The following is a 23,887-nucleotide window of genomic DNA, read 5'->3' as shown; positions in this document are numbered from 1 at the left end:
GGAAGAAAAGGTCTTTTGCCTCTTCGGCAGCTCCAGACTTCAACCGGACTCCCTCCCGGCCAGCCGTGGCGCACTAACCCCTTCAGGCTGTTTTTACTCTGCCAACTCCAGACCTTTCCCTGGGATCCGACTGAAGCCCAAGCCTCAGCTCCCGGCCCCCGCCACCTCCGGCGGGGGAGCAGACAAGCCTCTCGGGCTGGTGAGTGCCGGTCGGCACCGGTCCTCTGCGGGAATCTCTCTGCTTTGCCCTCCGCACCCTGTGGCTGCGCTGTCCTCCGCGGCTCCGGAGCTTCCGCCTCCGCCACCCGCAGTCTCCGCCCGAGAAGGGGCTTCTAGTGTGTGGGAGTCTTTCCTCCTTCACGGCTCCCCCCAACTGGTGTAGGTCCCGTCCCTATTCTTTGCCTCTGTTTATTCTTTTTTCTTTTGCCCTACCCAGGTACGTGGGGAGTTTCTTGCCTTTTGGGAGGTCTGAGGTCTTCTGCCAGCGTTCGGTGGGTGTTCTATAGGAGAAGTTCCACGTGTAGATGTATTTCTGATGTCTCTGTGAGGAGGAAGGAGATCGCCGCGTCTTACTCTTCCGCCATCTTTAAGCCGCCTCCGCCATGGTTTCTTGAAGAGGATGGACACAATTTTGTTTTATTGGCACAAAGGTGAGCAAATGACTGTTGAGTAGGCAAGCTATGGTGTGTGCCAAAGTTGGTTTTGGCAAATTAATGTTATCAATTCTGATAAAATTTTTTTCCTCTTATATCTGTTAAAAATTTTTCTCAATTCACAGTATTTTTATTAAGATATAGTTTATTTACAGTATTGTGTTAGTTTCAGGTGTACAGCAAAGAGATTCAAATACACACACACATACACATATGTGTATGAATGAGAGTGTATTTGGAGATAGAGCCTTAAAAGAAGTAATTAAGTTAAAATGAGGCCATTACGGTGGACCCTAATCCAATCTCACTGGTGTCCTTATAAAAAGAGATTAGGACACACAGAGAGTCACCAGGATGGTGTGTGCACAGAAGAAAGACCATGTGAAGACATAGTGAGAAGAGGGCCATCGGCAAGCCAAGGACAGAGACCTCAGAAGAAACCAATCCAGTCTGTGGTATTTTGTTACGGCAGATCTAGCAAACGAATATAGATAGTAATTAGTACCACCTTTTAATGAATACCTATGAAGTGTGAGGGACTATAGTAGGAGGCCTTTATGAATTACCTGAGGTAAGAATGATCCCATTTTAACAATTGAAAAACTGAGTCTCAAAGAGGTTAAACAACTTGTAAATGGAAAAATTGGAATCAACCCATTCTAAATACTTCCCATATACCTATGCAGTCTGGATAAAGTAATTTCTATCTATATATTATAAATATATAATATATATAAAATATATATACACACATATATATAATTGTATTATATATAATATGTGCATGTATAAAGTACATTTATAAATATATAAAAACATATAAAACTTATTGAATTCTTCCTATTTGTTAGGCATACAGTGCTAAGCATGTTACATGAATTAGTGTGTTTAATCCACACCATGACATTATGATGTGTGCATTATTATTATTCCATGTAACAAATAAGGCTCATAGACTTTGAGTCAATTTCCTGGGATCACACAGGTACCATGTGCTGAAGTCAGGACTGAAGCTTGGATAATCTGACTCTAGAGCATACTCTATCCAGCCTCTAATCTACTTTCTGTTTGAATGTTTCATCAGAAAAAAAGGTTTATGGATGGAAAGTTAAAGTCAAAGTGACACAGAGTACCCACAATAGAGGAGAAATATAAACTCGATGATATGTTAATTGGTGAATGGATCTTGAAGAGATTTAAAAAATGCAAATATGAAGTAAGATTTATTAAGAAACTAGTATATGCTTGGAAATACTTATTTCTTGTTATAGCACATCACCATAGACATAGGCCAGTCTTTTAATCAATTAGCCAGTCAACTAAAGGATCAACAAAAGAGGCACAGGCAGTCCCTGAAACGGCATCATATTAACAGAGTGGCAAGGTGAATTCCCCTTTTCCATAAGGATGCACTATAATTAGGGCTCGGACAATAAATACCCATTATCAAATGATTACACATGTGATCAAAATATGCCACAAACAAGCATATTCACCTGAATATAAACTTGTAAGATATCTTAAAATGAAAAAAATATATATTGAAGTCCTGTAAGGTGGACATTGATATTATTCCCTCTCTTGCCAATTTTATGTTTCAATAAAGTGATATTAGGCACCTGAGGTATCACTGTGGATAAGACAAGGAAGTTCTAGTTGTTCCTGGTGATGGCAGGTGGTGTCTATGAAATCAAAAAGCGGCTATAAGTCTCGATTTTTTTTTTTCTAAATGCCAATTATACCTCTCTCACAGCTTACTTGAGTTACTGCCCTGTAACCAATGGATGAATGGGAAACGCAGCAAGATGTGAAGCAGAGTGTTAATTAGAAACAATGAATGGAAACTCATGATTTGTTAAGAATTCAGAAGCAGGACTGACTATAGGAATTCCTGTGATTCATATAAAATATCCTGACTTTTTGAGCTATAAAATCCTTTCTTGGTTAATCTGAGTTTGATTTCTTTTGCCATTAGTAAATTATATGTAATATGCCATATGGTTTTGAACTAAAATTAATTCAGCTTTGGGAAATTTTACATCATCCTTTGAGAGTGATTTCCTTTGATTTGCATTTAGCATAGTATTGGTAGGAATAAACTTAGAAAGTATGTTAGTCTAAATCACACCATAGAGATTTTTATACCATAGAATAAAGGATGGAGGTTGGATTGAGTGAGGTATTTAAAAAATATTCCTCACTGTCTTATAAAGTGAAAGACTGATAGATTCAGCAACAAACCCTCCAAAATTCACATCTAGCAGGCAGGGGTAATAATCATGACTCAGCACTGCTGAGGAAGAGTGAGAAATGCTCAAACTGATTTCTGTCAAGATTAAAAGGAGAAATTTCTTAAGTGAATTGGAAAGCTTTTTATGATGGCTAGTTCAGATTGTTGTTGTTTTTTTTTTGATTGGACACTTAAACTTACACTTTCTTTAGATATTTAGGCCACAATGGCTGACTAGTCTCCCTTTACTTTCTTCAAAATGACTCCTTACGTTGCTGGCAGTCATATCATATTTCCCAAGTCCATTCCCTTCCCAGGTCCAGGACTACAGCCAGGTTCTCATCCTTCTCTGTCTGCTCACACCTCCAAAACCTGTTCACCATCCCCCTTCTTACAGATGAGCTTATTTCCCGTTTCATTGAGAAAAAAATCAAACAGTGAGGGCTCCCATAAGCTGCTGCAACCACTGCTACACAGCTGTATATGTCTGCTTTCTCTCCTAATGTTATTGATGAACAATTTGTTACCAAAGAAAAAAATTCCAATGCCTCCATTTACTTACCTGCTAGATCTCATCCCTTCTCCTCCATTCAAGGACATTGCTCAACAATTCTTCCCTCCTGTCCTTTGTAATCAAATTGACCCTTTCTCCTTGAATCTTCTCTTAGACTGCAAATATTCTTTCAAGTCTCATATTCTAAAAAAGAAAGGAAGAAAGAAAAGGAAAAGGTCACTTTTCATGACCTCACATTAGGTAAGACCTTGAAATGAATTTTTTGTATTAGTTCTTTCCAACTCCTCTTCTCCTATTCTCTCCCAAATTCAATAAAATCAGAATTTTAATCCCACAAGTACATCTAACTGCTCTAGTGAAGATTAGCATTCATGTCCCTGTTGTGAATACTGATGGTCAATTCTCAGTCCTCATGTTACTGATCCCTAAGCATTTGACATTGCTGATAATTCCTACCTTTTTGAAATGTGTTCATCACTTGGCTTCAAGGACACTCCTACTACCTCACTGGTCACTCCTTCTCAGTCCCTTTGGTGGTTCCTATTCAGTTCTGATCTTTAGATGTTGAAGTGCAGCAGTATTTTGACATTGAACTTCCCTTTTCTATTTACACTAACTACGTAGTGTATATCATCCAGATTGGAGATTCACACATTTATACCTCCATCCCAGGTATCTCTTCTGAACTTCAGATTCATTGATCCAACTGTCTACTTGACATTGCCACCTGGATGTCTAACAGATGATTTAATATTACCATGTTCCAACACCTGCTTCTCCCTGTCTTCCACATCCAGTAAAAGGCAGCTCCATTTTTTCAATTTCTCAGATGAAACCATGACCCTTCTCTTTCTTAAGCCCACAGCAGATTCTTCCATAAATCCTTTTGGGTCTGCCTTGAAATTTTTCCAGAATCTTAACCATTTCTTTTACCACCACAACTGCCATTCTAGTCTTATCCAGCATTATTTCACCCTTGGAATACCTTCAACCTGGTTTCCTTTTTTCTGTCATTGTCTCTCCTACTGTCTATCCTCAAATCAGATGCCAGAATGATCCTTTTAAACCTAAGTCAGCTCATGTAATTTCTCTGTACAAAATCTTCCTGTAGCTTCTTCCCATCTCACTTGGAATAAAAATCAAAAGTCATGATATATGCCCCTTCTGCTTGAATGATATTATGTTTCACCTCATCTTCTACTACTCTTCCCTTATTCACTCCCTTCCAGCCACACTGGCCTTGGGGATGTTCCTGAGAGGCCAAGTATGCTCTGCCTTAGGGCTTTTGCCCTTGCTATTTCTTCTGCCTTGAACATTTCCCCCCAGTTTTTGTAAGACTTGCTCCCTCATCATGTTCGGATTTTTACTCAATTGTCATCTTCTTTTTTAAGGTTTTTCAATACCAGTTATTAAAACCTGCAACCATCTCATTCCTGGCTTTATATTTTTTGGTAGCACTTTTCACCATCTGACGTGCAGCTATTTTACTTAACTTTTATTGTCTTTTTTCCTAGAATGTAAGCTCGTGATGACAGGGGTTTTTGACTCCCTTTAACTCCAGCACATTGAGGACTGCCTTGCATTTAAAAGGTACTTGGTAAACGTTTGAATTTCTGAATATATGAATACAATTGCATGGGCATCTAAATGTAACTTGTATAATTTTTCAGAAGGTCTGAAATAAGTTAGTGATTTACAGAACTAGATTTCTGTATTTTAACATAAGAATTCTGTCTCATAAAAAGGAAAAGATATTCTGTACGCTAATTAGATGGGCATTACTGTAATTGGTGGGGTGATATAGGGAATTAAATAAAATTAGTGAAGCCAAAGTTTACGCTTTTCATTGTGAATTTATGGCTATTTTTTCCAAAATAGATTTTTGTTCTCTTGCACTTCAGTGGTTTTGAATGCTTCCCTATGTTGTTGGGGTGTTTTTTTTTTGTCTCAAAACTGGATTATCTCTGTAGGTCATCTATAGAAAAGTAGAATCTGTTACATTTATAAATGATCTTTTGAATGCCAACACAAACAGCAGAGGGAAGGAAAGTTAGCTAAAGTTAGATTTTTGAGTAACTCCCAAGATCTACAGGAGTGGTTTCCAAGTGTAGGCTGCATAAGGACCCCCTGAGGCTGCTTGTTCAATTCAGCTTCCTTGGCTCCACGCCAGGCTCGCTCTGCTAGAATCTCTGATGATCGGCCCTGGGAAACTGTGCTGTAACAATGCCCCCAGGGGTCCTGAGGCAGAGCTCCATGGGTCTGGCTTTGAGATGCTGTTCTGATCATTCAAAAGTTGTTCAGCATCTTTCCTAGAAATCAAACGAAGGCTTACAGTAAAAAGAAAAGTATCGTGCATTTCACTCCTGTGGAGACCAGTCATCCTGCTATGAATTGTGGCTTGTCTGCAAACTGCCCCCCCATCCCCAGGGTACCATCTTTCATACGTGCTGTGGCATACAAGGTGGGGGGGAATGAGTAATTTCAACTAACCTCTGTCTGATCAATAGTAACCTATCACCCTCAGTGAAAAAATAATTCTAAGGAAATGTCACATAACTGTAGGTGGTTAGAGTCACCTCCTGGCCATGTTTGCTGACTTATCATCATCCAGTCCACAAATTGCGACTTTTTTTTTTTTTGTCTTGACGCTTTTGTCTCCTTGCTCCTTTCTTTATCGTAAGGGAATTAGGTGATTAAAAGGATCAGAGTATGATACACTGCTACCGTGGAGACCAGAAGCTACTCAGCTCCTGTACGGGCTGTTTTTTTCCCCTCTTTAACCAGCTGTTATTCCACCAGAGTAAAGGATTTTTACCATGTGGAAATATGAGCCTTTGAAATCTTTCCTTTTAGCTCTAGTTTGTGTGCGAAAGGAATGCCACCAAACACTTTTCATTAGTCTGAGACAAAGTGCTAAGAAAATGTTGGGTTTGGAGTCGTGAAATTTCCTGTCACCATGGTGTTTGGACTTGTAGTTATTTTGTTTTAAGCTTTTGGTTAGCATATTATAATCATGAGTGAGAAGACATAGAGTGCTTTTAATGCACTAACCTCCTGCTATAAGAGGAGATGGAAATGTTGGTAATTGCAAATTATTCATAAAATTCTATCCACCCCTTTGAGCACCTGCTTTATCCAGGCACTCTTCAAAGTGCTTTACATGTATTAGTTCATGTAACGTTACATCAAACTATGAGGTGGATTTTGTTATGTCCATTTTATGGGTGAGAAAACTGAAACACATTGAGTTTAAGTGACTTGTGCATGCAGACTTTCTAGTGATGAAACTAGGAGTGGATCCTGGAACACAGAGCCCACACTTGAAACATGATCACCGCTGCAGAGAAATTGCTGCTGAATCAGCTGTGTGTACTGTGGCAGTGCTGCTCTATAACTATAATTCAGGTCATGTTCATGTCAGATGTGAGTGTGCGAGTCACAAGGCTAAACCAATAGTTATTTCAGCACGTTGTAAAATATCCTAGAATTTGGGTGCAGCTGACACGCCTGGTGTCTGCCCCACAGTCTCTAGGTGCAGCTCTGATTTTAGCAGCAGCTGTGGTGGCAGATCTCCAGAAATTCAGTCTCAACTCAACACGGCCAACCTTCACCTGGAGGCCAGTTATGGGTCTTTCTGTGCTTTACCCCAGGGCCCTCTCCGACACTCTAGGAGCTTCTTAGGTTGTGCACACGAGCAGCCAGGAATTGTGGGAGAGCTAGCTGCCCAGGGGCAACTCTCAGCCAATGAGGGTGGGGGAGGGAGAGTAGTGCATAAACGCTCCAGCCTCCCATTGTCAGCTGGATAATTCTAGAAGGCATTCCATATGCTTCTCAGAGGCCCCGGTAGAATCGAGACTCCTTCCTGGAGGAATCCATCTGTGACCTCGAAAAACAACTTAGAGTGGTTTTTCCTCTCACCTGTCTTACTTTCTCCCCATCTGCTCCTGCTTCCTGGGGTCAGTTCCTAAATAAACTACCTGCCCCCAAACCTTTGTCTCAGGTTCTGATTTCTGGGAGAACCCAAACTAAGAACTAGAGTCATTTAGCAGCCTTCAAAATTGTGTTGATCACACAGTACTGAGAGTACAGCCACCAAGGATGTGGTCAAGTCTGTGTGGTCAAGACACACTTGTGTGAGTTTGGATCCTGGCTCATACCGTACAACACTGTCAGTTAACCAAATATTCTGAGCCTCAGTAATGTCAAGTGGAAAAATGGGAAAAATACTACTACCTCATAGGATTGCTATGAGCTTGCCCAGAACCCTGACATACCAGTCTTGGTGAGGCTGTGATCCTTGCCCGACTTCTAGACTCCCCTCCCTTCAAGACACATCTTGGTTGACACTAAGATGTGTAGAAGGAAGAGTGTGAAATGGACATGAAGATGTGTGTGGCAAATGAGAACTCAGAACATCCATTTCTCTTCTGGGAGAACAAGGTGAACTGAATGTTGGCTAGTGATCTCTATGCATAAAATATGGCAGAGGATGTATGGGGTAATGTTTTCTCAATATTCTCATAAAGAATTTTATCAAAAGTGTCTGCTTTCCTCCATTACCCTTAGAGGAAAGACCTATGAGTTTACTGCAACATATAGAAAACTCTGGAGACTCAAAAAATGCCAAAAGTTTCCATTTAAATTATACCTCCATTTATTAAAATGCTTCTACTTTATTAAACTTTCTGTCCCTTGCTGTTAAAGGGGTGTTATAGTGAATGAGAATGGAAGGTGGGTGAGTGTGGAATGGCTCCAGAATTGCCATGGAAACAGGTGGTACAGCCAATCAGTGAAGAGATATGTGTTCATCCAGGAAGTTTTTCAAATTGCCCCTAAAGGCTATCTGACTGTATAAGTGAACTGCATAACCACAGCTGGTAAGCTGGTGCTCTGTGTCCACTATGCAAGCCCAAATCTATGTCGTCAGGAAAAGAAAGCTTATCTTGTACACATAGCTCTATGGCTTCGAAGATAATAGAAGATATCTAGGCTTCAGTTCCCTCTGCTTTTGCAAATAACAAGAGAGACAGTGGGGATGGCAACAATAACTGACATGTGTGTTGCTCTTCCCACACTTCCAAGGGGTTTTATGTCCATTGACCCATTTGATCCTGTATGATAGGCAGCCTTGGCCTTGCTATCCCAGTATCACAGAGGAGAACACTGAGGCACAGGGGATTTTGTTCAAGGTCATACAAATGATAAGTAGTTAAAATGGGACTAGATTCCTGAACCCTCTGTGTAACTTTTTCCTTTCTGCTAAGGCATAGCCCAGAGATAGACTGGAAGAGGATAAAAGACCTTGCTGTAAGTTTCTCTGGAACTTGGAAAAGTCCTGCTGGTACTTTGGGAGGCAAGATTGAAGTGCTGTTCATGGGTCCACCTCTTCTCCATCCTGACTTCCATTTCTGCCCTAATCAAAACCAAATTCTTTTTCTGCAGCACAGTTTCTTCTCCATTAAACCTTTCTGAAGTTAACTTATACCCACATATATAACTCTTCAATTCCCACATTACTTATTCTCAGAGTTAATGGATAAGGTACTGTGTTGTGATTTCCAAGAAATACATATTTGGGCATTGAGTTGACCAAAATATATTTCTCATATATTTGGCCTTTGTCCATGGCAATTGGAAACAATAAACTGGAAAGTAAATAGCAGATACAATCAGTATATGAACACAAACAGGTAACTCGGTAAAAATTGTAATAAAACGTGTTTGGAGAAATGTAACAATTCCTTAATTGTAAAGTAGGGATGAGAATATTGGATGTATTATTACTTTTATATTTACAACAAGGCTATGAAGCAGATATCATCTTACATTTTTAGTAGGCGGGGAAACTGGGACATAAAATGTACTAAGTCACCTTTCCAAGATCAAATAGCTGGTGTTATAGGAAGGAATTGAACTCCATTCTAAGTCCAAATCCTATTTGTTTAAACATTGTACCAGATTACTTCAAACTTAGGACTCACACTTTAAAATACTTTCCATTTGCTCTTACCTACCGATTGAAAGTATAAAATAGGAAGTGGGGTTATTTGATCAAAATGAATAAAATGATTATTATCTAAGTAACTTCTTAAGTTCATATCTGTGGATAGTATTGGCCTAGGTGTTAGGAAAAAATTCCTGCCTATAGAATCGTATGCTGGAAAACACCAACATGTCTTAGTCTTATTTTTGGTGACCCGTGTGTGCCAGACCTGTGTTTTAATAGAATTGTCAGGGGCACATTTAATTGATGAAATCTGGCTTATCCTTTAAACTTCACTTTGACTACTACCACTTCCAACAATCTTTTATTTCTTTCTTTATTATATCATAATATTTTGTCAATATTTTATGTATGCAGTGGAGTTTTTATACATGACTCTGTTCCTCTCAGACAAGGGTTTCTAGAAGATAGGTGCATATATTGTACTTATATTTACCTTTCATGATGGCTTGCCTGGAGTCTTAGGCATGATAAGTGTACTATAGACATTCGTTGAAATGAGGTCAAATACCTTCCCTTAGTTTAAAATCACGCCCCCCACCCCGTTTTTTAAAAAGTTTTGCAACCACTACCACAATCTAATTTAAATTAAATTAAATTAATTAATTATTTTATTTTCTTGGCCTTGCCGCATGCGCGGTTTGCAGGATCTTAGTCCCCTGACCAGGGATTGAACCTGAGCCCGCAGCATTGGAAGCACACAGTCCTAACCACTGGACAGCCAGAGAATTCCCATTTAAAACCCCTTTTTAGCTTTGCCTTTCAGTGGAGAAAATTCTATTCTGAATTTAGGTTTTGACCTATCTTTCTCTAAGGAATTCTAGAAAAGAAACACTTCAAAATGAAAGAGATATGTAAGGGGCTTCCCTGGTGGCGCAGTGGTTAAGAATCCGCCTGCCAATGCAAGGGACACGGGTTTGAGCCCTTGTCTGGGAAGATCCCACTTGTCCCGGAGCAACTAAGCCCGTGCGCAACAGCTACTGATGCCCGCGCACCTAGAGCTCGTGCTCCGCAACAAGAGAAGCCACTGCAATAGGAAGCCTGCGCACCGCAGCGAAGAGTAGCCCCCGCTTGTCTCAACTAGAGAAAGCCCATGCGCAGCAACGAAGACCCAACACAGCCAAAAATAAATAGATAAATTTATTTTTTTAAAAAATAAAAGAGATATGTAGGAAAAAATCTTGATTGATTAGATAATTTAAGCCTCCTAGACTTTTCCAAAATTTGTGTTATCTTTTTTTTTTGTTTTTTGGCTTTAATAGTAGATTGGGCCAGATATTTATTAAAATCTTAACTTCTGATGCTTAGGTTTTACTCCTGTAGGAGATGCACCCAGCTGGGCAGGCACTGCATCCAGTGTTACTAAGAGCTGTGCATAATCACCTTGTGAAAATTAAATTGTGTTTTATGAAAAACAGACAGAATCCCAGGCCCAGAATAGATTGTGTTAATTCACTGTGTTCATTTATTTGCTCTTTTAAAACCATTTTGGAAAGAAGATAATCTAATCCAAAGAACTTGAGGATGACAGATTTTACATTTTGTAAATAATGACAAAAATATTGATCTTCATAATACTAGTGTGCTAAAAATTAAGAAAAAAACTTCTTTCCCTTTCACTAAAATTAGAATGAACATTTCTTTGTTCATTCATTCATTAAATTTTTTTCTTTATTTATTCCCTCCCTTTTCTCTTCTAGGGAGCTTTGAATTTCTTTGGTAGCTTCTCTTCCATATTGGTTAGAATGCATTCAGTGGTTTAAAAACCAGTTGGTCTCAGATCTTTTGGTTGATCAAATTTTTTATTTTTTATTTTTTTTTGCGGAGCACAGGCTCCGGATGCGCAGGCTCAGTGGCCATGGCTCACGGGCCCAGCCGCTCTGCGGCATGTGGGATCTTCCCAGACTGGGGCACAAACCCACGTCCCCTGCATCGGCAGGCGGACTCGCAACCACTGTGCCACCAGGGAAGCCCTGACATCTTTCTTTTGAAGGAGGAGTTAGAGTGACATTCCTTCTACTCAAAAATTCACACCTACTGGTGTGCAGTTACACGGCTGAGGAACTGCAATGACTTATCTATAAAACTATAGCTACATGTCTCGCTCAAGTTATCACATGTTGTAAGTAGAATGACTGTAAATTTGGACAATTATTATTATTATATATAATATTTATTATTTTGTAGTTAAAACTGATAATATTGTGGTATGTTTTCTAAGGAAACGTGTTTGTGCTCATAGGGTTCCTGAGTCCTCCAGGTTTCCATCTTTCTAGGTGCTTGTTACATTTCAAAGACAAGGCTCTATTTTGTTGACCCATCAATTGATGGTCCTCGTTACTGGGTGTGTGGCAGAGTTATTCTGTACTGGGAGGAGCCATGTGTTGTTTGCTGCCCTTTAACAAGCACTGAGGAAGGAGGAAGATAAAGTAGATCAAAGTAACTTTGACAGAAGCCTCTAGCAGGGCCAATGGGGGTGAGATAGTAAAACAATTTGGGGGGTAATAACTATGTACGACTTCAAGTGATTTATTGAAAAATACTTATATCTAAGTTCTTATGAGAGAGTGTGTGGACAGGTTTTTAACAGTAGGTCAAGGAGAGAAAGAAAGGATTTTATGGGTTCCTGGGAGAACTAAGTAGACAGAAAGAAGAAATCGTTTAGTTAGCATTTAATCCACATGTATACTGAAACCTGAGAACAGTATGCTAGCACATATATATGGAATCTAAAGAAAAAAAAAAAAGGTCATGAAGAACCTAGGGGCAGGATGGGAATAAAGACGCAGACCTACTAGAGAATGGACTTGAGGACACGGGGAGGGGGAAGGGTAAGCTGGGATGAAGTGAGAGAGTGGCATGGACATACACACACTACCAAACGTAAGATAGGTAGCTCGTGGGAAGCAGCTGCATAGCACAGGGAGATCAGCTTGGTGCTTTGTGACCACCTAGAGGGGTGGGATAGGGAAGGTGGGAGGGAGGGAGACGTAAGAGGGAGGAGATATGGGGATATATGCATTTGTATAGCTGATTCACTTTGTTATAAAGCAGAAACTAACACACCATTGTAAAGCAATTATACTCCAATAAAGATGTTAAAAAAAAAGTATTCTGTTTAGAACAAAATGTGTCCACATTTATAATACCTTCCAGAAGGTTAAAAACGTGAAGCATTGTGTTTGTAGAGAATTCGTTGATTGACTTCCAGTCAGCTCCCCTCCCTCCCATTCCCTTTCCTCAGGGTGATGGGAAAGTCTGGGGAGAGAGAGCAAAGTCCAGCTGTGAGCTTCCCAATTGTTCTGAACCCCTGTTCAAAGCAAGGCTGGGCTTCCTGAGCATCTGGGAATTCCTTCCAAGCAAACTTGATCAGACCAGTTGTGACCTTGAGGATGGGAATTGATATGACTTATCAGCCACACTGATTCTGAGGGCAGTCAGGGAGAGAAGCCAGGGGGTCAAAAAGCTCCCTCTCTAGGTGACAGGCTCAAGTTGTCGCAAGTAAGTAGAGTGACTGCATATATGGCCCGTATGATTTATTGTCCAAACTGGGACATATTTGAAAGTGAAAAGAGGAACTATTAATAATTAAGTCAAGACAGTTTTAAACCCTTTCTAGTAAACCAGGATACATGATCACCTTACAGATGAATCTCATTCTTTTGTTTTGTCATTCTGTGCCTGGGGCACAAATCTCTCCACTGCCTCGCCAGATTTTTCACTAAGGGAGAGCTCACTAGACCGTATAATAATACTTAGCACCTATTTAGTGCTAACTACATTTTCTTGTGGATTTTCTCATTATAATGCTGTAAGGTTGCGGATTTCCTATTGTTAAGCAACTAGAAATGGAGTCTGTACGACGCAGTCTTAGCTGTACTTGGTCAGATTCCCTCTGTGTTCCTTTTTATTCTCACTCTCAGTGTTAAAAGAAGACAAGAATAGAAACCATTTCACATTCTACAGGTTTTCTCCCCACAGTGTTTCTCTCCCACTCCAAATTATGGCTGGCCAGTATAGTTACCTGAATTCAATAATTTAACTTATTCTGTTCTTTCTAGTTAAAGTTGATGCCTTTCCTCTTTCCCTGTAATGAGATTTCTCTTTCTGATTAACTTAGTGGTCAATCTTATTTTTTAAAAATATAATTGCCTGTTAGTTCTTGCTTTGTTCTTAGTTTTTCTGTTTCATGAATTCAAAATGCAAATTTATGTGATTTTTCTGTATTTTAGACTGCTTCACTTTTAAGTGTATAAAATGTTTTACCAATTTAATAAAACTCTGACTCAGAAAAGTATAAGAAATACTGATAAAAGTACCTGCTTTTTTGGGTTTCAGAGTAATACTAATATTTTGAAAAACTCCATACTTTTTAGGATGAAAGTAGAGTTTTTAGAAAATACATTTTATATTTATCATATTAAGTATTCAGAATCTAATATGAAATTTGTTTTTGCCTCAAAGCTGTAATCATCTTGAATGAAATCTGAATAATTCTAAAATCACTTGTATACTAGTGTTGACCTAAACCAAATAGACTGCCATTTATTTCTCTAGCAAAAATGGTTTTACTTGGTATCAGCAGAGAATTGCATTTGGGGTCTGTGACCATGGTGAGCCACGTGCAATTCTCTGCAGGGCAAGGGAAGGAGAGCTCTTTTATAGAGAGGAAAGGGAAGTTGGGAGGGCTATAGAAAACAGCATCTATGGCTTCTCTGTGGCTGAGTCCTTGCCAGGAAGGAGTCCTTTCTTCTTCCTCTTGGGCTCTGCTATCACTGTAGGGCATGAGAGCTACACTTCTAGTCTCCTGACTCTGTTTAATTGAGGTTTCTTATTATTAATTTTTTACACCCGTAAAACCAAAGTGAAAGGTTTTAAGAAAACAAAAATCAAAAGATGGCAGTTGTACTCTAGATTGATGTATTTATTCATGTAGTTTTTCTTGTTTGCTTTCCTTTTATGCCTACTGCTGAATATAGGTGTTACTATATTTTGTCTTACTATTTTCAATTCATGAAGCTAATAATATTTGACATGAAGAAAAACAGGTTTATCATATATTATTTCTACACCTGTAACATCTACATGTATATATATATATTTTTTTGTGGTACGCGGGCCTCTCACTGTTGTGGCCTCTCCCATTGCGGAGCACAGGCTCCGGACGGGCAGGCTCAGCGGCCATGGCTCACGGGCCCAGCCGCTTCGCGGCATGTGGCATCCTCCCGGACCGGGGCACGAACCCGCGTCCCCTGCATCGGCAGGCGGACTCTCAACCACTACGCCACCAGGGAAGCCCTACATGTATTTTTATATAAGGAAATTCTGAAAATGATGTACTGGGTGAGAAGCACTTCCAGAAATATGGAATAAGAATCTCCCAAACCCCGTTCCTTATAAAAAGCGACAAGAACAATGGAAAAGAATGATCAAAGTCAACTGTTTCAGAACTCTGAAAATTAACTAAAGGCTTGCCACAATTTGAAGGACATTTATTCTTGAAACTTGAATAATGAAACTTGGTAAGAACAGTGAGCTTTGTGGATTTTTAATTTGCCCTATCCTATCCGCCCTCTCTCTAGCCCTCTCTCTGGTTGCAAGGTTGCTGGTCTTCAACAATTCCAGAGAATTGTCACTATGTGACCTGTCTTTAGCTTGCTTACCAGCTGTCAGGCCAGCATTAGCAATAGGTAGTTGGGTAACACCATGCCTAGCTGGGGTAGAGAGAGATGAACAGTAGTTGCAGATCCCTTTAACTGTGGGAGACTGCAAAATGCAAAGGAACAGTGCCAGGACAGAGAAGTACAGTCCAGAACAACACCGTGAGGGTATCTTCCTCCTTCCCATTAAATAAACGCCCTGGACTCACACCTCTCCTCTGAGGCATCCATTGCTAGATGAGGTCTCTAACACCTCTTTCTTCTAAGGGTTGTCTTTCTAAGACATTTTAAGTTTGAAAACATCATTAAAAAATACCACAAATTTAGGGCTTCCCTGGTGGCGCAGTGTTTGAGAGTCCGCCTGCCGATGCAGGGGACACGGGTTCATGCCCCAGTCCGGGAAGATCCCACATGCCGCGGAGCGGCTGGGCCCGTGAGCCATGGCCGCTGAGCCTGCGCATCCGGAGCCTGTGCTCCGCAACGCGAGAGGCCACAGCAGTGGGAGGCCCGCATACCGCAAAAAAAAAAAAAAAAAACCCCAAACCAAACCCTCCACATATTTAAAAACTACACCAGATGAACAGATACACGGACCAAACAAAGAATTTAAAATAAGCAAACAAAATCTCAGAGAAATAAGGATTGTGGCAGATACTGTACATTGTAGGCTCGCTCAGTATCCTTTCTGACCAGCTTTTGTCTTACCTTCCTCTACTATTAGAGTCTGGGAAGCCAAAAACCTAACATCAAGATGGCCTTGCAGCTTGAGTTGGATATGCAACACAGTGATAGCTAAGCAGATAGAAGAAGTCCGCTGAGGAATTCTGGGAAAGTCTTCACCTGATAAAGGTATTGCTTCTTCTTCCTTCTCCTTGCCCTCCCTTCTTCCAGCATGTCTGGAGGCATTCACCATCTAGCCACCATGAGGGAAAGACAGTGGGAAGAAGAGATCTTGACCCTAACACTTTGAACTTCTAGTAACCATTTACTTCCAAACCTCTTTCTATTTGTGAAAAGTAAACAGCTTAATTTTGTTGAAGCCCTGCTTAATCAGATTTTATGTTACACATAGGTAGAGTAATTCCCCTAAAATGCAGATAGGAAATTGGACATATGAAGGAGAAAACAGTCATGTATACAATTCAACTGGAAAGGCTTAGTATGAAAAATATGATAGCTTAAATCAAGGACTCAATAGAGGGATTGAGAAGCTAAATGATACAATGGAAGAAAAGTGAGAGAGCTGGAAGATGAGGTCCAGGACCTTACTGCAAAGGCATCAGAAAGGGATAAAGAGAAGGACCACATGACAAAAAATTAAGAATTAAGGAAAATAGAAGTAGCATCGATATTTGTTAAGAGGTGTTTCAGATGGCAAGACAGTGAATAGAAGGAAATAATTTAAAAGCAATGAGTAAGTTTTCCTTAAACGAAGGAAAGATATTTATGCAATGAATTGACAGATTTTATGCAGTGGGAAACAGACTAGAAAAATGATAACTTATACCCATGCATATGATGGTGAAATGTAAGAAAAACTAAGTCTAAGAGAAAAATTCTAATAGCTTCCAGAGATTAAAAGCAGATCCTCTCCATCTAACAAGGATTTCATTGTTATCACATTGTGCAATAGCAATGGTGGATAATGGAATACTATTTTTAGAGTGTTGAATAAAAAGACATTTGAATCTAGCATTTTTCCCAGCTGGATTATTTAAGTGCACATAAAGAATCATGACATACACAGTGCTTCAGAATATGTACCGCAGAATGAGGCTTTCTGAAAATAACTCTAGGACAAGAGTCAGAAAACTGTGGGCTATGGGTCAAAACTGGTCCATCACATGTTTTTGTAAATACGTTTTATTCGAACCCAGTACCACTCATTCGCTTGTGTATAATCTATGGCTTCTTTCCTGCCATGATGGCAGAGCTGAGTAGTTACAACAGAATGTATGGTCTACAAACTTTTAAGATATTTGCTATCTGGTCCTTTACAGAAAAGTTTGCTAACTCCTGCTCTAGGACAAAGTACTCAAACAAGAAGAGAAATAAATCTAAGATACTTTGAGAGAAGGGAAGTTAGCCTGAGTAACTAACTTGCTAAGGTTCACTGTTTAAACAATGAAGGATGAAAACAAGCTAAAATATATGCCAAGCAATCCAGACCTAAAGCATTTTATATGCTGACTGCACTGTTGTGGAGAGGCCAGAGGTGGTAAGTGTATGCTGAAGCTTTTGCCTTGTTCAGGCAACCCTACAGCATAGGGAGCTTCAGGTCTGTGCTGCTTTAATGGCGTCACACCAAAGAGGCATCATTTACTTTACAGAGACATCTCAGAGAGATAATTAGGTCCAGAGTTCGGGCCCTCACGTCATTGTCTTACTAGCTAATAGGTGGGATGGAGGTGAGATCTGAGTTGAATGGGTCACTTGAGCTGCCAAGAGAAGTACACGTGTGCATATAGGGAGGTAGGGCTGCTCGCCTGCCAGGGCTCCAGAAAAATCTCCAGGCTAACTTAAAATGATTTTTTTTCCTCAGGGAGAGTTGCCTTTGTCTAATTCATACAAATCTGCCCTGTGAGCTAGCTCTTGACATTTTAAAAGGGAAAAATTTAGCTATGGATAGGCTTAAAAGTGATATGAGAAAATAAACATATATGTGCTATCAAAAAAATTAGTGGTAACCACCGCAAGTATAGAAATAAACCAGCAAAAGGATAGTTCATTCATCCAATGGAATATAGGAAAGGAGAGGGTGGAAAAAAGAAAATATACTAAATAGGGGTGTAAAATAGTCTGTCAGGAATAAATCTAAACGTAACAGTAATTACAATAAATATAAATGCATAAAACTGATTGATCCAAAGACATAGATGCTCAGGTTAGATTTTAAAATGATGATTATTAGGCGAGAGAATAAAATAACTATCTCCATGGAAAAATAGACATGACACGGTAGCTGTCAAGTGATGATAGTTATTACTGTGCTTTTTTTTTCTGTGTTAATTATTTAGAATCAAAGCAATATCAAATATCTTGGAGTCAGAGGTAGGCATCCTAAGGTTTTACCTTTCAATTAATGATTTGTTCCAGCAGTGACTCTGCTTAGCAAAGCTTTAATATGACTTAGTGGAAGAAAAGAGAACTCACAGGATAATTTTCAAGAGTTGCATACATGTGAAAATTTCTGCCTTACTAAAGAGAAAACTTAATGAAACAATACCAAATATCATGATTCTGGAAGTGGAATTTTGATTAACTTGCTCAGAACCAAATTTTTCAGAAAAGAGCTGTCAGCTATGATACAAGGATGATTAAAATGTGTGTTGAGTCACAGAGAAATTCAGTCTCACCTATTTTGCAGAAAAGTTGACTAGTTCCTTACAAAGAACAGCGAAACTATAATTCAATGAGTCCTTTATTACATGACTGCTTGTTTAAAATATTGGTAGATTTCTTTTATAAACTTGATTTTGTTCTGCTTAATATTTTGTTATTAGGTTGCAAACTACTGAATATGATGTAGTTTTGTTCCAGACAGCAGGAACTGTAAACTTCCCCTGTGTCTATTATTAAAAACCACATAAAAAAGAATGAGAACACACAATGTGCAATATATGATTGGAGAATAATTATTAACTTCCAGTAGCAATAAGCACTCAGTTTCTTGGTGCTAAAATGTAGTCATACAGAGGGCACATTCTGTTTTTCGGAACCATTCTAAACAGTACTTACTGAGATTGATCACCACCTTCGTCCTTCACAATGTTGTCTAATATCTAAGAATGTTTATACTGCAGAACTGCAAAATTTCCACTGCTTTGCTGTACCTGTACTGGTAATGGGAGGGAAAGATTGCATTCAGGGAATAGCCACATTATTTCAGTATCCTGTTCATCTGCAAATGTTTTCTACAGTCAAATTATTAAACTTCCAAATATCCCAATGTCATGAAAATGTATAACTAGAGATGAAAAAAACTAGTTTTGTGACTTTACAAAGAACATTTAACTAGAAGCCAGATCAAGCTATTCCTATTGGTTAATACAGTCAAGATGGTAAAAGACAAGACATATTACCTGTGACTACAGAAATATTTAGAAGCCAAACCTGTTAGATATATAGTCAACATCTTGTGTCTGATCATGAGTTCAATTAAGCCTAGGGGAATGGTAGGACCGGAGAGAGGAAATTTATCGTAGAAAGCCTGGCTGGTGAGGGCAGAGCATCTGGTGAATTAAATCCTCAGCAGAACAGGGAAGAGAGAAGAAACTGTGAAGTCCTCTTAGTGATCTGACTAGCATTTAGCACTGTTTACTGAGGAAACAGCAGGAAATCTTATGATTATTGGTTAATATTGCTGAGGCCCATTTGAAAAAGGTAGCGTTAAGTGCTGTACACTTATTTGACATTTGGCTGAGGATAAATAACTACAAAATTTCTAACAGTGCTGGCTTGTCAGGTTAAATTTTGGTTACCTCATTCTAGCAAACAATATCAGCATTTAGTCAGATGGAAACAATTAGAGTGAATTCTGTACTTTTTTCTTTCCAAATATATGTTATATATTTTTTACCTCTCATTTGAAAAACATTTATCAAAAACCAACTATATGTCAGGCATTTTACTTGGTGCAATAGTTAACTTTGATTAGAATAAAGTCCTTTCTTTCAAGGAGTTAACATTTTAGTGTAGAGACAGGAAAAGAAAAATGCAATTACAACATGATTTATGGTTATAGGATGTTTGGGGAGCCCATTGGAGTGTCATTCAGCTTGATTTCTAAGATCTAGGAAGGCTGTCTGGAAAAACTGCTATTGTTCACTGAGATCTGAAGCATGCATAAGATTAGCCAGGTGAAGGCCATTAGGGGAAGTTAAAGGGTGTAGAAGTGCAGTCCAAGCAGAGAAAACTGCCTATGCAAGGGTCGGTGGCTAGAAAAGTTGTGGTGGATCCCAGCAACGATATGGAATTTGTTATAATTCAGGAAAAGGGTAGCAGGTTGGGGGAAGGAGAAAAAAAAGAGGACATTATTAGAACTACTGTATAATCTATGCTAAGGAGTTTGAACTTCATGACAAAGGCTCCAGAAGCCCCTGGAGGATTTAACTAGGGAATATGTGGTTCTATTTGTGCTTTAAGAAGATCACTTCAGAAGAAGTCTGAAGAATGACCTGGAAAGGGGAAGCCTAGGGGCCAGGAAAGAAGTCAGGAAGCTTTGGCGTAAACTAGGTAAGAGATGGAGGTGGTCCAATCCAGATGAACACCTGAGAGAATAGAGAGAGATCAGGGAGTTAGGGTGACCGGAGTTGATGATGGATCCGATACTATAAGAGAAGAGGGAGAAGATAAAGCTGATGCCAGAGTTGATGATTTGGGCCACTGGTGGATGATGATATGATTCTCTGATACAGGGAAAATCCAAAGGAGACTATAATCTCATGCAAGTACTTCCGTAGAATTTTATGCTTGCCTTGTGCCTGAATTGCCTTCTGTTTCAAGGATTCTCTGTTCCTCCTTCACATTATACAGTTTGGTTATTTCAAGACTTCTGCCATTATTTGCTCATTTTCCCTTTCTCGCATTGTGATGTGTTTTGCTTTTATTCCAATGAAGTATATCGCTGGTCCAAACTTCTTTTGTTGTTAGACACAATTCTGTAAGATTTCAGATGCCCCAAGAACATGAGAAAACTATTAACTGCTCTCTCTGTCTCTCAAATCTCTACTTTGAATTAACATTTCTAATTCAGTTAGGACTTTGAGAGTCCTAACAATAATTGTCTTCACATGGGGCTTTTTATCGTCATTATGCATCAGTTGCTTGGAAATTTGTAACTTGTTTTTAGATTGATTGTGAAAAATTAGCATCAGCCACACTAAACCACAAATACCTTTATAGTTTAACTGTGACAGCCATGAGGTCTTAAAGCCTGAAAACTAAGAGAAGGGGATGGTACAGTGAACGGCTTTCTTACTGTATTAGTTTTCTAGAGCTACTACAAAAAAATTACCACAAACTTAGTGGCTTAACATAACACAAGTTTATTATTTTACCATTCTGTAGGTCAGAAGTCTGACAAGAGCCTTGACTGGGCTAAAATCAAGGTGTTGGCAGGGCTGTATTCTTTTTTTCAAGGGCTCTAAGAGGGAATCCATTTGCTTTTGCCTTTTCCAGCTGCTGGAAGCCACTGGCATTTTTTGACTCATGGCCCCCTTCCTCCGTCTTCAAAGCTATCAAGGGTGGGTCGAGCCCGTTGCATCACTCTGATCTCCTCTTCTGCCTCTCTTCCCACTTTTGAGGACCCTTGTGGTTACACTGGACCCATTGAATAGTCCATGATTACCTCCCTATTTTAAGGTCAGCTGATTTGTAACCTTAATTCCGTTTGCAACTTTAATTCCCATTTGCCATGTTACAGAACATATTCACAGATTCCAGGGATTAGGACAGGAGAACTCTGGGGGAAGGGTGGGGTGGGAATCATTATTCTGCCTACCACACTTACCAAATCCAATTATACAGTGTTTTAACTGTTAAGGTTTTTCTCCTGTCTTTTGAATTTAGTATCATCAAGGTCATCAATAACTTCACACTGCAAAGGGCAATAGAGAGTTCTCAGTTTTTTTTGAAAACATCTTTCATGGAGTATAATTGCTTTACATTGTTGTGTTAGTTGCTGCTGAATAACAAAGTGAATCAGTTATATGTATACATATATCCCCATATCCCCTCCCTCTGTGTCTCCCTCCCACGAGTTCTCAGTTCTTAACGTGACCTAAGAGCAGCTTTGACTCATGAATGATTTACTTCTCCTTAATGCCCATTTTCCACCTGTTTTTCAAGACATTACACCCTCATGATTTCCCTCTGTCTCATGGACTACCTCTTCTCAGTCTCCCTTGCTGGGTGTTCCTGCTTTCCCTGAGCACGTAATATTAGAGTGTCCCTTAGAGTTCTTTGTCCTTTTCTTTTCAGCATCTGTACTCACTTCCTTGACAACCTCATTGACTCTTAAGGCTTTAAATATCACTTGTATGCTGACAATTTTCATACTTTTATCTCCATGCCTAGACCTCTCAAATTCCAGACTTGTATGTTCAGCTGCCCCCACTACATCTTCACTTCAAAATCTAATAAGTATTTCAAAGTCTACATATTAAAAACCGAAGTCCTGCTCTTCCCATCCAAACCTGTCCCATTTCTGGTTTTCGTATCTCAGTTGATGTCAACTCCATAATTCCAGGTCCTTAGGACAAAAATCTTGTAGTTGCCCTTGAATTCTTTCTTATCTTTATATCTCATATCTGCTCTGTTTGGAACTCCTGTGGCTCTGCCTTTAAAATATATTCAAAATTCATCGTTTCTCAACACCTTAACTGCTATCACCTTGGTCTGTAAACTATTTTCAGGACCTCATGATCCAGACAATACTGATGAAAGTTGTTTTGCAGTAAGAAACACCATACTCGGAAGCATGATGTATAAAAATTGAGGAACTTGCTATTCTTTTTTTTTAATCTTTTATTTTATTTTTTATTGGAGTATAGTTGATTAACAGTGTTATGTTAATTTCTGTTGTACAGTAAAGTTATATATATATATAACTTTATATGTATATATATATATATATACTTTAAAAATATTCTTTTCCATTATGGTTTATCACAGGGTATTGAATATAGTTCCCTGTCCTATACAGTAGGACCTTTTTGTTTATCCGTCCTATGTATAATAGTTTGCATCTTCTAACTCCAAACTCCTACTCCATCCCTTCCCTACCTCTCCTACCCTTGATAACCACAAATCTGAAGAACTTGCTGATCTTCACCCAGGAAAAATCTTAATACTTTTATCATATCCTTTATATACCTTACAGACTCTTGGATAAATTCACTTTAAAGTAAAAAACTTTCTTCAATTCCATTTTCTAAGATGTTTCATTTTTTAAGAAGAAAGGAAAGTCACCTGCCTTTGAAAATTATAGCGTCATTTCATTGCTTTCCATGGCTAGCCAAATCCAGAAAAGCTCTGGATGTGTTTCTGGCCAAGGTAGATGCTGATATGTGTGGATTTAGATTGTATTTACTTCAACCTTTATCAGACTATATTAACACAACTCTAGTGATTTGAATAAGAAACTTAAAGTACTAGGTCCTGATTATGTAGACAGGCAAACACCAACCCATAATATTTTATGTACTCCTTCTTATTCCTCCCAAATAACTGGATAATCCCTGACCAGAGTAATAGCATTAGGTTAAATTTGATACACTGAAATAATTCTTAATTACAGAGAAGACTGCTTTTGACTTCATTATCAATCTGATATCCCATGACGATGGAGAAAAGTGAAATTTGCAGCCCAGGTAGTGATTGTGTGAAAGTTCCCACTTCAGTTGATATGATGTACTACTGTGTCTTGAGGTTTTCCTTACTGCTACAAAGTTTTGTATTTCTAGTTGCTGGTTCTGATTTTTTTCTTCCTACTGCATCCTCCTGAGGATGTCTGTTTGAGATAAATATTCTGAAAAAAATTTTCTTTGCTATTCTTTAGCTACCTTTCAAAAAGCTGCCTTCAAGTTTTTTTTTTTAACAGAAATATTTAAAATTAATTGCTATGGCTTGCACACTGGAATTTCCCATACCAACCCTAATGTTTCTCAGAATATTGATGAGAATGCACAGCTTGTCCTCAGTGATGGTACTAAACTATTTTTTGACTATTCTCCAAAAATATCCATCGAAGGAGAGAAAGAAGATCCTTTGAGCTCTCTGAAAGAGAACACCACCAAGAAGATTTTTAGGAATAGAGGCAGCAAG

General features: G+C 39.0%; 1 long non-coding RNA gene across 1 annotated transcript; it reads left to right on the top strand.

The window, feature by feature from the left end:
* Nucleotides 1-575: 575 nt before the first annotated feature.
* On the top strand, nt 576-15,827 carry LOC136794414 (uncharacterized). Its single transcript, XR_010841188.1, has 3 exons — nt 576-650; nt 4,912-4,987; nt 15,783-15,827. It is a non-coding gene; the product is annotated as an uncharacterized lncRNA (long non-coding RNA).
* The last annotated feature ends 8,060 nt before the right edge of the window (nt 15,828-23,887 follow it).

This window comes from Kogia breviceps, chromosome 6 (assembly GCF_026419965.1).
Source record: "Kogia breviceps isolate mKogBre1 chromosome 6, mKogBre1 haplotype 1, whole genome shotgun sequence".
In the NCBI taxonomy this organism is placed as follows: domain Eukaryota; kingdom Metazoa; phylum Chordata; class Mammalia; order Artiodactyla; family Physeteridae; genus Kogia; species Kogia breviceps.
The sequence above is the reverse complement of the archived record's forward strand: the minus strand, read 5'-3'. Positions and strand labels throughout refer to the sequence as shown.